The sequence below is a fragment of the Orcinus orca genome, chromosome 4, assembly GCF_937001465.1.
Source record: "Orcinus orca chromosome 4, mOrcOrc1.1, whole genome shotgun sequence".
In the NCBI taxonomy this organism is placed as follows: Eukaryota; Metazoa; Chordata; class Mammalia; order Artiodactyla; family Delphinidae; genus Orcinus; species Orcinus orca.
Genome location: NC_064562.1, coordinates 145,092,894 through 145,108,128, shown reverse-complemented (window position 1 = coordinate 145,108,128; position 15,235 = coordinate 145,092,894).

The following is a 15,235-nucleotide window of genomic DNA, read 5'->3' as shown; positions in this document are numbered from 1 at the left end:
TGTGTCATATGGTAATTCTATTTTTAGTTTTTTAAGGAACTTCCATACTGTTCTCCATAGTGGCTGTATCAATTTACATTCCCACCAACAGTACAAGAGGGTTCCCTTTTCTCCACACCCTCTCCAACATTTGTTCTTTGTAGATTTTCTGATGATGGCCATTCTGACTGGTGTATGGTGATACCTCATTGTAGTTTTGATTTGCATTTCTCTAATAATTAGTGATGCAGAGCATCTTTTCACGTGCCTCTTGGCAATCTGTACGTCTTCTTTGGAGAAATGTCTATTTAGGTCTTTTGCCCTTTTTCTGATTGTGTTGTTTGTTTTTTTTAATACTGAGCTGCATGCGCTGTTTAGATATTTTGGAGATTATTCCTTTGTCCATTGATTCAGTTGCAAAAAGTTTCTCCCATTCTGAGGGTTGTCTTTTCGTCTTGTTTATAGTTTCCTTTGCTGTGAAAAAGATTTTAAGTTTCATTACGTCCCATTTGTTTATTTTTGTTTTTATTTCCATTACTCTAGTAGGTGGGTCAAAAAAGATCTTGCTGTGATTATGTCAAAGAGTGTTCTTCCTGTGTTTTCCTCTAAGAGTTTTATAGTGTCCGGTCTTACATTTAGGTCTTTAATCCATTTTGAGTTTATTTTTTTGTGTTCGTGTTAGGAAGTGTTCTAATTTCATTCTTTTACATGTAGCTGTCCAGTTCTCCCAGCACCACTTATTGAAGAGACTGTCTTTTCTCCATTGTATATCCTTGCCTCCTTTGTCATAGATTAGTTGACAATAGTTGCATGGGTTTATCTCTGGACTTTCTATACTGTTCCATTGGTCTATATTTCTGTTTTTGTGCCAGTATCATATTGCCTTGATTACTGTAGCTTTATATAGTCTGAAGTCAGGGAGTCTGATTCCTCCAGCTCCGTTTTTCCTTCTCAAGATTGCTTTGGCTATTTGGGGTCTTTTGTGTCTCCATACAAATTTTAAGATTTTATGTTCTAGTTCTGTAAAAAATGCCACTGGTAATTTGATAGGGATTACATTGAATCTGTAGATTGCTTTGCATAGTATAGTCATTTTCACAATATTGATCCTCCCTATCCATGAACATGGTATATCTCTCCATCTGTTTGTGTCATCTTTGATTTCTTTCATCAGTGTCTTATAGTTTTCTGCATGCAGGTCTTTTAACTCCGTAGGTAGGTTTATTCCAAGGTATTTTATTCTTTTTGTTGCAATGGTAAATGGGAGTGTTTCCTTAATTTCTCTTTCAGATTTTTCATCATTAGTGTATAGGAATGCAATTAATTTCTGTGCATTAATTTTGTATCCTGCTACTTTACCACATTCATTGATTAGCTCTAGTAGTTTTCTCGTGGCATCTTTATAACTATCTATGTATAGTGTCATGTCATCTGCAAACAATGACAGTTTTACTTCTTCTTTTCCAATTTGTATTCATTTTATTTCTTTTTCTTCTCTGATTGCAGTGGCTAAGATTTCCAAAACTATGCTGAAAAATAGTGGCTAGAGTGTACACCCTTGTCTTCTTCCTGATCTCAGAGGAAATGCTTTCATTTTTTCACCACTGAGAATGATGTTTGCTGAGGATTTGTCATATATGGCCTTTATTATGTGGAGGTAAGTTCCCTCTATGCTCACTTTTGGGAGAGTTTTTTATCATAAATGGGTGTTGAATTTTGTCAAAAGCTTTTTCTGTATCTATTGAAATGCTCATATGGTTTTTATTCTTCAGTTTGTTAATATGGTGTATCAAATTGATTTGTGTATATTGAACAATCCTTGCATCCCTGGGATAAATCCAACTTCATCATGGTGTATGATCCTTTTAATGTGTTGTTGGATTCTGTTTGCTAATTTTTTTTTGAGGACTTTTGCATCTATATTCATCAGTGATATTGGTCTGTAATTTTCTATTTTGTAGTATCTTTGTCTGGTTTTGGTATCAGGGTGATGGTAGCCTCATAGAATGAGTTTGGGAGTGTTCCTTCCTCCACAATTTTTTGGAAGAGTTTGAGAAAGAAGAATGGATGCTACCTCTTCTCTAGATGTTTGATAGAATTAACCTGTGAAGCCCTCTCGTCCTGGATTTTTGTTTGTTGGAAGATTTTTCATCACAGTTTCAATTTCATTACCTGTGATTTGCCTGTTCATATTTTCTATTTCTTCCTGGTTCAGTCTTGGAAGGTTATACCTTTCTAAGAATTTGTCCATTTCTTCCAGGTCATCCATTTTATTGGCATAGAGTTGCTTGTAGTAGTCTCTTATGATGCTTTGTATTTCTGCAGTGTCCATTGTAACTTCTCCTTTTTCATTTCTAATTTTATTGAATTGAGTCCTTTCCCTTTTTTTCCTGATGAGTCTGGCTAGAGGTTTATCAATTTTGTTTATCTTCTCAAAGAACCAGCTTTTAGTTTTATTTATCTTTGCTATTTTCTTTGTTTCTATTTCATTTATTTCTGCTCTGATCTTTATGATTTCTTTCCATCTACTAACTTGGGGTTTTGTTTGTTCTTCTTTCTCTAGTTCCTTTATATGTAAGGTTAGGTTTTTTATTTGAGATTTTTCTTCTTTCTTGAGGTAGGATTGTACTGCTATAAACGTCCCTCTTAGAACTGCTTTTGCTGCATCCCATAGGTTTTGGATCATCGTGTTTTCATTGTCAGTTGTCTCTAGGTATTTTTTAATTTCCTCTTTGATTTTTTCAGTGATCTCTTGGTTATTTAGTAACATATTGTTTACCTCCATGTGTTTGTGTTCTTTATGTTTCTTTCCCTGTAATTTATTTCTAATCTCATAACATTGTGGTTGGAAAAGATGCTTGATATGATTTCAATTTTCTTAAATTTACTGAGGCTGGATTTGTGACCCAAGATGTGATGTATCCTGGAGAATATTCCGTGTGTACTTGAGAAGAAAGTGTAATCTGCTGTTTTTGGATGGAATATCCTATAAATATCAATTAAATCTATCTGGCCTATTGTGTCATTTAAAGCTTGTGTCTCCTTATTAATTTTCTGTCTGGTTGATCTGTGCTTTGGTGTAAGTGAGGTGTTAATTTCCTCCACTGCTATTGTGTTACTGTTGATTTCATCTTTTATAGCTGTTAGCATTTGCCTTATGTATTGAGGTGTTCCTATGTTGGGTGCATAAATATTTACAATTGTTATATCTTCTTCTTGGATTGATCCCCTGATCATTATGTAGTGTCCTTCTTTGTCTCTTGTAATAGTCTTTATTTTAAAGTCTATTTTGTCTGATATGAGAATTGCTACTCCAGCTTTATTTTGATTTCCATTTGCATGGAATATCATTTTCCATCCCCTCACTTTCAGTCTGTATGTGTACCTAGGTCTGAAGTTGGTCTCTTGTAGACAGCATATATACGGGTCTTGTTTTTGTATCTATTCAGCCAGTATATGTCTTTTGGTTGGAACATGTAATCCATTTACATTTAAGGTAGTTATCAATATGTATGTTCCTATTACCATTTTCTTAATTGTTTTGGGTTTGTTATTGTAGGTCTTTTCCTTCTCTTGTGTTTCCTGCTTAGAGAATTTCCTTTAGCTTTTGTAGTAAAGCTGGTTTTGTGTTGCTGAATTCTCTTAGCTTTTGCTTGTTTGTAAAGCTTTCAATTTCTCTATTAAATCTGAATGAGATCCTTGCTGGGTAGAGTAATCTTTGTTGTAGGTTCTTCCCTTTCATCACTTTAAGTATATCATGCCACTCCCTTCTGGCTTGTGGAGTTTCTGCAGAGAATTCAGCTATTAACCTTATGGGAGTTCCCTTGTATGTTATTTGTTGTTTTCCCTTGTTGCTTTTAATAATTTTTCTTTGTCTTTATTTCCTGTCAGTTTGATTACTATGTGTCTTGGCATGTTTCTCCTTGGGTTTGTCCTGCCTGGGACTCTGCACTTCCTGGTCTTGGGTGGCTGTTTCCTTTCCCATGTTAGGGAAGTTTCTGACTAATATCTCTTCAAATATTTTCTCAGGTCCTTTCTCTCTCTCTTCACCTTCTGGGAGCCCTATAATGAGAAAGTTAGTGCACTTAATGTTGTCCCCAAGGTCTCCTATGCTGTCTTTATTTTTTTCATTCTTTTTTCTTTATTCTGTTCCACAGCAGTGAATTCCACCATTCTGTCTTCCAGATCACTTATCAGTTCTTCTGCCTCAGTTATTCTTCTGCTATTGATTCCTTCTAGTGTATTTTTCATTTCAGTTATTGTATTGTTCATCTCTGTTTGTTTGTTCTTTAATTCTTCTAGGTGTATGTTCTTTAATTCTTCTAGGTCTGTGTTAAACATTTCTTACATCTTCTCGATCTTTGCCTCCATTCTTTTTCCAAGGTCCTGGATCATCTTCACTATCATTATTCTGAATTCTTTTTTGCTGGAAGGTTGCCTATCTCCACTTTATTTAGTTGTTTTTCAGGGGTTTTATCTTGTTCCTTCACCTCGTACATAGTCCTCTGCGTTTTTACTTTGTCTGTCTTTCTGTGAATGTGGTTTTGTTCCATAGGCTTCAGGATTGTAGTTCTTCTTGCTTCTGCTGTCTGCTCTCTGGTGGATGAGGCTATCTAAGAGGCTTGTCAGGGCAGAAGTTTTAAGATATCAATATTTTGGATTCCATGTACTTATTTGATTTGTTCTCCTTTTTGTGAGATCTGTCCAAAAGCTCACAAAAATTAATTATCCTATAAAAAGCCAAAGCAAACAGAAAAACTACCATTTTAATAGTTATAAATTCAATCTAGAATCTACATAAGAATCATAGCATTTTTCACCTGATGAAACAGTACAGGGATATTACAGTAGAGATGCCTTCTATTCAGAGCTGGATAATTTGTGATCTATAACCATGCAACCAGAAATTTAGAATTGACTATGTATCCCTACCATCACTTTCTATTAATTCAGGAAATGACATGTAAGACAGATCATTAAGTAGCACAAGAAAAGATATTTTAAAGGATATTACTCAGCTGATGTTTTGCAGAATATATTTGAAAGAACAAGATTTATACTGATATGTATGGTAGTAATAGTAATGTCAGTCCTAGTGGTTGGAATAATAAAAGTAGATAGGACTTACTTACATAGAATTTAATATATGCCAGGTACTCTTGTGTTTCACAGTGAATAATCCATTTTACCCTCTAATCAACTTGTGAGATAGGTTCTATTACTATCTCCATTAACCAGATAAATCAAGATATACAGAACTTAAACCTCTCAAAGTCACATAGCTAGTAAAAGGGAAAGTCCAGTTTTAAAATGAGGTATCTAGCTCCAGAGCCTGTGGTCTTTACTGTTATACAATACTACTTTTGCAGAAGAAAAAAAAAAAGACTCGTCTAGAACTAAGGAAATAGGCTTGGTGAAAACTTAGAAATTATATTAGAGACCTAAGTACAATTGTAGGTAAAGATACTGTGAATTCTCTAAAAGTTATTTTAAAAAGATGCCATACAAGAAACTAACCCTTCTAATCTAGCTTGTGTGGTTCACATAAGAGCAGAACAATCAAGTTCATCTGAATAAATGTGATTTAAGAATACACAGCTGAGAAAATCCACCTCTTCTAGCTACATACAGAAAGCATATCCTTTATTTCTTTGTAAAAAATAATTAAAATATCAGAAATTTGCAGTACTTTATTATAGTCATAAGCAATATATATATTTTTGTTGTCTTTCAAGAAATTGTAAGTACATCTCTCTAGAGTAGATTTAATCATTATTAACCTTCTATTAAATCCAATATGAATGTATATCATACACCAAATGTCAGTGAATAAATGCATAAAAGAGTGCTTAAAATGGATTTTTTTTTGTAAAAAATATGCTGCAAGAAAGCCAACCAAAATAAACAGTGATTTCTGTACTATTTACTAGAGATAAAATGATCAACAATAAAATCTATTTGCATAAGGGAAATATATTTAATAGTAGTTATCCAATTTGTATCACACCAAGTAGGTAAGCCAGATAAATAGCATCCTTTATACCTAAACAGATAATCTATTCAAATACATGGCATAATATATGGACATGGCAGCCAGCATTCTGCTACACCTTCACTCCAGAATGTTTGTTTCTCATTTTTGAGGTGATATTCACACAATCATATCACTCTCATGGGACACTGCTTTCTGGTTTTAAGACATTATCTATCTACCTATTGATCTACCAAACTATCATTATTTTTTAGCCTTTGTTCTTTAGTTTGAGTGGTAAGTTCCTAACTTTTCAGCCTTTTTAACTTTTCATTCTCCACTGCTTCTTGTCATATGCGATTCAAGGATGCTTCATCTTCTCAGGATGCTACATCTTCTTCTCTGTAGAAGAAGAGAAAATCACGGGTCCCATGTAACTTCTCACTGCCAAATCTGTCCTCCTCCTTTTCTCAGTTTTATGTTTCATGATTTTCTGTCATGTCAACTCAGCTTTATACTCTCTAATAGCTTATTAAAATCATTTCCTCTTTCATATTTCTCCCAATCTACCTAGTAAGTCTTTAACTATTCTGATATTTTAGAATGTTGAGAATTTTTTCACTAGGACGTTCATGTTCTTATTAAACATAGCAAAATATCTTGCATCTAGTATGTACACAACTTCCTTATGTCAGGATGGTCAAAATAGCTCACTACTATCAGGTCATAGAAGCAGATCCATAAGCACAGGTATACTTTGACTAGGGTTCAGATACTAAATGGACAAACTATTCTCTGGACTCCGCTCAGTAACTACCTAAGTTAATGAAATCAAACATCTCCAGGTGTGGCTTTCCTCATTCATGGAAGGTTAAATAATCAATCTCTTTTATAGTACATAAGGACTTTCTTTCTATTTCCCAGAACTTCATATTCTATTGGTTTTTAACAAGCAAAAAAAAAAAAAAAAAAAACCCACAGAGCTAGATAGAGAGCATATATTTCAGACAGGCTATCCATATGTAAATAGTTACAACAAATCATTAAGAAAAAAAGGTGGGCATACTCAATTTTAAATTGGATAATAAATAAATAAGTAAATAAAATAAGAAATCTAACTCACTAAGAAACATTTGAAAAAATGTTTAATATCTTGTGTAGTCATTATCATGTAAAATGAAACAAATGTGATACCATTTTCACCTACAAAATTGATAAAATTAATAGATAACACACAGAGATACAGAGCATATGGTGAAATGAATGTTTTCAAACATTACTGTGTTATAATCTTTTTGGAGGCAAATTGTAACTAATTATCAAAACATTTTAAATTCTCATATGTCAACCTGGTAAACAAATCTTGAGAAATTTATCCCTAGGAAATCATCACAGATTCATGGGTAAAGATTTATTTATTTTTAATCAAACTATTTATATTTGTATGTTCGTGGTAGTAACCTACCGGAGAACACTGAATAAATAAATGTTGATACATCTGCTTTTTAAAAAAAATTGTGTTGCAGAAAATATTTAATGATATGGCAAAAAAATCAATATAATTGAATAAAACTGTTTATAAAACTTTTTCCAAATAAAAAAAAATCAAGAAAGATATACACTGGGACATGAAAAGTGTTTATTTCTGAGTTATATTATTATTGGAAGTTTTAATTTAATTTTTCAAGATGACAGCAATTTACATATTAAACATGTATCAATTTCATAAGAAAAAGTTTCAATGTGTAAATAATACAACCAGTTATCAGAAATAAAAATTAAATTTTAAATAGCTTTATAATGGTAGTGAAAAAAATCTCTAGGCTTGAATAAAGAATGATCTAAATAAGAAAGAGGAATTTTTTTCAATACCCATTATCTTTTTTCCTAATATTTAACTATTTTCACTGGTATTATTATATCTGATCACAACACATATAAACTTGCTCACTCACAATATACAAGCTACCTATTGGAATACTTTACATGTAGAATTATAAAATACCATTATTTAAATATTTCATGATATTCAAAGTCCTGAAACACCTGCAATTTTTATATCCTATTAATAAACTTATTACCCTACACAAACACTGTTAAATCTTGGAGGAAAAAAATTACCATATGGCCTAGGACATTTTTATAGTCAATATAATTAAATTTGTAAAGTCTAAATTGTGCTTGATTTTATATTTATTTGTTCATATTTTCATGCTAAAAAACAAAGTCATTGCTATCATTAAGCAAATAACAATATTTCTAAAATTTAGTACATTTTAATAAAAACCAATAATCTAAATGTCATATTATTGTATCTGTACATCAATCTAGAGTACAACAGAAGTAGGAAGGAATATTTGAAATATAGTTTTATTTTAAATATTTATAGATTGCTATATAAATAAAATGAAGGCATCTATTTGCAAAACTTTTCCATTTATACTTATAAAATTTTTATAACATTGTTAAAGTTCATATTAAAAATGAAAAGTTCATATAAAAATGACTTCAGAAATCAATTAGTAGAATTCAATAATTAGAAACTACATATAATTCATTATTATATATTATTATAAACACATTATTGCATATTTTTACAAATATATTTATTTATTTTTATCAGATAAATGTCCATTAAGTGGAATGTCAAATTTCTGGGTTGTTTGGTAAATAAATTTTTATGAAAGAAATAAGAACTGAAACACTAATTTCCAAAGCGTGTGTACCATTTTGTATGACTAACAGCAATGTATGAAATTTCACGTTGCTTCATATTCTCATTTGCAATCATTAGTTTTTAATTTTAGCCATTGTAACAAGTGTGTAGTGGTATCTTATAGTGGTTCTGTTCTAATTTGCATTTCCTTAATAACTAATGATTTTTGAGAGTCTTTTTAAGTAGTTATTTGTCATTAAGGTATCTTTCGGTGAATAATCTATTCTAAAATTTTACTTATTTTTAAAACTGGATATTTTATAAATTAAGATTTTTAAAAATTTATTTTGCATACAAGTCTTTTATGAGATTTATATTTCACCAATACTTTTTCACAGTTGGTGTCTTGCCTTTTTATTTTCTTAAGAGTATATTTTGAAGGGCAAATGTTTTAATTTTTCCTTTTTTCACCCTTCCTTTCCCCAATTTAAACTAGATTATAGACATGTATTGTTCAAGAAAGAGGTGTTAAAGAAGAAAAGCAGAGGGTTTTAAGACCCAAAAGGCATAAACAAGGGATTTGGAGACTTTTTTCCCCTCTTTCAGAATTTCTAAATTTTCTACTAGGTGAGAGAGCAGAGTAGATCTTTCTCCCCTCCAAAACACATTAACTCCAGAGCTCAGGTCACAGGTCACAGGTCAGAGAGTATTCTTTTTTGCCCCCAGTTCCTCCAGCCTTCCAAGTTCAAGGCATGCCCTTTTGTTAAAAACTTTATAGTTCTTTGCTCCCTCCTCCACTTTTTTAAAGAAAATTATTCGTTTTTAATGTTGAATTTATTATTATTATTCTTTGATGAATATGTCTCTTCCCCTACTAAGGTGCAATTTTCATAAAGGCAGGAATAATACTGATTTTTATTCAGTTCATCATCAGTGACTAGAACAGTACAAGGCATGTTGTTTCTAATTAAAATACCTGTTTGCCAAATGTGTGTCATTAGATCTGCCTCAAAGCTGTGGAATCTTGTGTTAACAAATACATATGCAGAACAATAAGAATTAGATGTGCACTAGAAATTACATGTGCAATAAATCTGAGTTCCTTGTTGTCTGTCCGATCTTTTCTTGTTCTTGGGCCCCCTGGTCTGCTTACTATCGTTAAGCCCGAGTTTTAAAGATGACTTGATATTTCTGACTTAAAGAGTCTCAGCAAATGTTGAGTCAATTCAAAGTTCTGACTCCCTCTCCTGGCTGCTCCTGCCATCTCAAGATTTCCCCTCGTTTTCCACCTTCCCAGGTTTATTTAGTACAAAGGGAATTTCAACCATCTTGGCATCTAGAGGATGGGCCTTTCAACAACATGCTGTATTCTGGGTACTTGCCAGCTGTCACTGAATGTCTGTCAGTCACCAAGTCCGGGTTCATTCTGTGTTCACAGTTGTGGCTGGTAATACTTTTTCTTTTGGGGAGGAAGGTCCTGCTCTATTACACTAAAAATATTGTATGTCCAATTATCTGCTAGTTACTGTGTGTATTATAAAAAAACTCAAATTATTGTTTCAGTTTAATATTGAAGAGGGATTTTTAAGCATACTGTAAAAACTAAAAGTTGTAGAATATATATAATGAAGATAAACTACTTGATTGAAAAAACTGTTCTGATAAAAAATTTTATGAAATTGTAGATGAGCAGATATTTTATATAAATGTAGGATCACAAAGGCAATACAAGTAAAATTTATCTTTTTGCTTTAGAATATTCTAGGACTTGTAAAATATAGATTTAGATTTAAATTTAAATATAAATCCAGATATAGATTTGTTTTTTAATGAATTATTTTGGGTAACAATCATAACGGTACTGTATATTTCATATTGTCTTTTTAATATGTTAATGAGAAAAATAAAATTGTTACACTATTAGTTCATATTTAGGAATTATGATAAAAATAAATAACGTTTAGAAAAATTATATTTTTTATACAATTTCAGTGAGCATCATCTTCGTTGCATTCTCTATGAATGCTTTCCCAGAGCATAGTTCCAGAACACAATGTGAATTGTGCCCTTAGAAGTAGTACAACTCAGCAGCCCTGGAGGAAATAAGCTGGTGTACATCTGTCTTGATACACCAGTGAGGCTAATTCTTGAGAGTTGTTTCCCAGATATCCCATCTCATCTGGGTGGCATCCTTTAAAAATCAAGGAGAGAACTGATATGGTCTGAGATTATACAGAATGGTAATAGCAAGGAAATGAAAAGTATAAAGTTTTACAAAAGGCCTTAAGATTACTGCCTAGAAAATGGCTTCCTAAACTTAAAAAAATAAATAAATAAAAGGTATATAAGGCTATAAATTTATAAAGATATACAAATGAATGGCTAATAAATTTTAGAACATAACCATTTACCATCATGAGAAGGCAAGCTAAGAAAAAATTCATTCAAATATTTGGAAAAATTCTGTTAAAAGACCTTCCCTCTTTCAAAATTCCTGGTAGATGTGTTTGTCCTTTTATCAGAAAGAGCAATATTAAAACAGGTATAATTATGAAGACTAAAATTTAATCTCTATAGTTGATTAGCTATACATATTCAATTACATTATACAGTAGTAATCAAGAACAATGTGTATTTCATTTAACAGAAATAAAAATAATCACCCCGATTCTATAAAGTCAGTCAGTCTTTATTCCACAGACAGTCTTTAATAAAAACATTCATCTTCTTTTTTATTTTTTGTTAAGTCTAAAAAATACTTTTTTTAGATTAAGCCAGTTTCTTGCTGAGTTATATGTTTTCCTTCTTTATTTTTATTTTTTACAATATTCTAAGTATTCTAAGTGAACCCAGGCTAAGTCTAAATTACATCAGAAAAACATTTGATTGTCTTTAATAAGAATTAAGTACAATGACAGTCAAATAATTCAGATATCATTTGAAGAAGACAATGGTTTAATTTTCAGAATATTTAACTCTAATTGTTGGAAGATGACCAAGCACCTTTATAATTAGTATCAGAATCTAAAATCACTCTTTATAATGAATTGTATCATAATTAGTAATGATGGACAGCTCCAGTGTTTCATGCTACTGTTTAGGCAATTGTTAATTTCTGTTGCTGATAATTAAATGGAGATGATGATGCTAATAAATAGCTTTCACATAGGCCTGCTTCACTCTGAGTGGATAAATGCAGAATACCACACTGATGAGATCCCCCTCGTGCTCCAAGGTTTTTGTAAGCAATTCCACAAATTAAAGGGGTTGGTTTAGATAATCTTCCATCTTCACACTGCTCTGTTTTCATTAAATTATTTATCTTTAAATATGATCATCATAATAGCATTCATTGGGAATCTTTATATGATAAATAGCTAATAATTGCTTTATATGATAAATAGCTAATAACTACTGAGTACTCCTGTGTGCTAGGCTCTACTGAAGCACTTAGGAATTATCAACTTCTTTAAACTTCACAAGAGCCCAAGAGAGAAATTACTATTGTTATTACATTATACAAATGAAGAAACAGACAAAGAAAAGTGAAATAACTTACTCTTAACTCCTAAGCTATACTGCCTTTTAAACTGGAAAAACATCTTCAATGTTATAAGTTAATTACAATTAGAAATGACTAGTAATTTTACACATTAATTGGGGAAAGTGTAAATGATGGTGGTTTTCCTTTCTGTTCCTCTAGTCTAATCCTCCTACTGTCCAGGCACAACATCTAAACAGCTGAAACATAAGATCTCAGCACAAAGAATAATACTGAAATCATGAGGAAATGATAAGAAAGCAAAAGATATCATACTTTAAATTCTGAACAAATGTAGCATTGTTTAATCATAACATTAGGGACAAGGGTTTAAAATGTGGTGCTGGAAATATTCCAACCAAGTTATTTTGCAATTAGCCAATTCTATCCCCTTATTCTTGTAGATAAATATTAATTACAATTAAACCAAGTGGAGGGGCCAGTACTTCACAGATGTGCCATGTTAATATTGCCATAACCATTTTTAAACTCTACATCAGAGATTCTCCAATATTTTATGTTACAAAATCCTTTTAGAATATAATTATATTTCTAGAAAAAATATATGCATATTTAGAAGCACACATTTATGTAATTTCCAGAGATCACACGTATTTGAAGGCCATCCATGTCTTCTTGAACCAGAAAACAAGAGTTCCTGCCCTAAATTTTGAACATTATATCTTATCTTCCTGTATTTATCTCATTAACTGATGATGGCATTTATTTATGTCTTACTGTTATTCTCTTCATTTCAACATATTGAGAAAATACAATATATTTGGCACTGTTCATTATGGCATAATACTTTAAAATAAAATGAGAAGACCAAGACTAACAATGAGTTGACCAAAGACTTGTGGAAGGAATAGGCAAAAAGTTCCCAAAGCAGACTGTCATGCCTAGTCCAGCAACCATAGGGTTCTCTTTATCAGTTAAGTGAGCTATTAATAGCTAATACCGTCTTTGAAGACTTGCTCCTGGGTAAGTCAAGCCGCCTGCAATGAGTTGCCTGTAAATTTTATCCTGCCAGGATGGGGGTTAGCTAATAGCTGACAGGTTTAGCCATCAAAAACTCAGCTTCCGGGCTTCCCTGGTGGCACAGTGGTTGAGAGTCCGCCTGATGATGCAGGGGACACGGGTTCGTGCCCCGGTCCGGGAAGATCCCACATGCCGCGCAGCGGCTGGGCCCGTGAGCCATGGCCGCTGAGCCTGCGCGTCCGGAGCCTGTGCTCCGCAACGGGAGAAGCCACAGCAGTGAGAGGCCCGCGTACCGCAAAAACAAAACAAAAAAAGACTCAGCTTCCCTGGGGAAAAATAAAATCAGGCTAAACTCCACAGTTCAATCTATGTTCCAGAGTTTTCAAGGGATGAGGCTGAGCCTAAAACTTACCTGAAGCCACAGTCTTGCTTAACTTTAACCCTCATATAGGTTTCTCACCTGAACAAATCTATTTAATAAATAACTTGCACATGATTCAGGAAACGTAACAAAATAAATTTAACGCTATTAAACAAATACTATTACTACTTCTACTAATAGATACATAAATTAAATTGGCTACTTACTATCTGTCAGAAATTCTTCTAAGCATTTTAGATAATTTAAGTTTTCTAAGTTTGAAATATTTATTCCGATAATTAAAATAAAACAATTGAAAAAATGATCACTTATTAAGGTCCTACAATGTGATTAGTTCAGTTAGTCTGCATTTCAGCTGAATTTGAGGGTTATTATTTTCCCCACTTCATAGACTAAGAATTTAAAGCATAGTGAGTTTAAGTAACTGTGCAAGGCTATACACTGATATTTGATAGTGTTCAATAAATTAATGAATCAACCATGTCTGCTTTGGAAGTTATTGGGGAAAATCAAAGGCGAAGTAAAAAGTCATGCAGTTCTTTCTATGGCCCTTTTCTATCAGCAATTTAGAAGATAAAAGAATATAGTAAAGGGACATTTTGGAAACCCAACTATGGAGTTAAATTAAATACAATGGAATTGTCTTACAAGTTATTTCATATTTAAACTTATTTTTTAAAGGTGGGTTTCTATTAATATTATCATAAAAAATAAGAATAATTAGATCTCATTTAATAATATGCAGTTTTTTAAATAAATAAAGTGTTTAAGGGAAAAGTTTGTCCCCTAAAAATTATTAAACAAATGTAAGTATATCAGAGCATTCAGCCTATTGACTAGCAAGAAGCAGGTGCTGGATAAACATCCATGAAGCAAATCTGACTTTTGGGCACAGAGCTTAGAAAGAAAACAATCAACCTTGGTGAAGGCCTCCTGTAAAGAATTGTGTTATTAGAAGAAATAGTTTATAGGTTTTAGAATTTGGTTTGAATATATATAAATATAGTGGGAGAATTCATAAAAAGAATGAGAAAAATAATATAAAATAGTAAATTAATTGAAGTTCTCTTATTTACAAACCAAAGAACAATAGATATCTCATACAAAAATCCAAGAAAAAGTGATAACATAGAATCAATTGAAAACTATACTGAAATTATTTTATCAAAATTGGTAAAATTTCTACTTAATATATAAATATTAAAAAGCATGTATATGTTATACATATAGTTTTGTTATGTACTTTAAAATTATCTCATACCCATTTATGTGTAGATTAAATGCATAAATCTCTACTTAGATATATTCCATCAAGTAAAAATTTAGGTGCATGTAGATTTTTAAATGGTGGTGATTGGTTAGTTTTACTCTAGTGCTATGGTGACTATTCAACATGGTGTTATTCTCAATATCCTATACAATAATTACATGATTATATGTTTGCATTTGTCCTCCTAAAATTTAAGAAATGGGAGAAAATGAACTGAGGAGGAAAAAAAAAAGAAGTGAAAGTAGTATAAAAGTATAGAAGAAATTTTAATTTTTCCCCTACAGAAAAAGAAGCAGAATAAGAGAATATTATAATATTTACTAAAATTTTATAACTGTCAATACCTTTAAACTAAAATCATCATCACTGCTCTTGTAAATGTGACAGAGACAATCAACTTCTTCAGCACAATGAAAAGACCAATTTTTACCATCAGATAATAAGGGCTCTGCAGA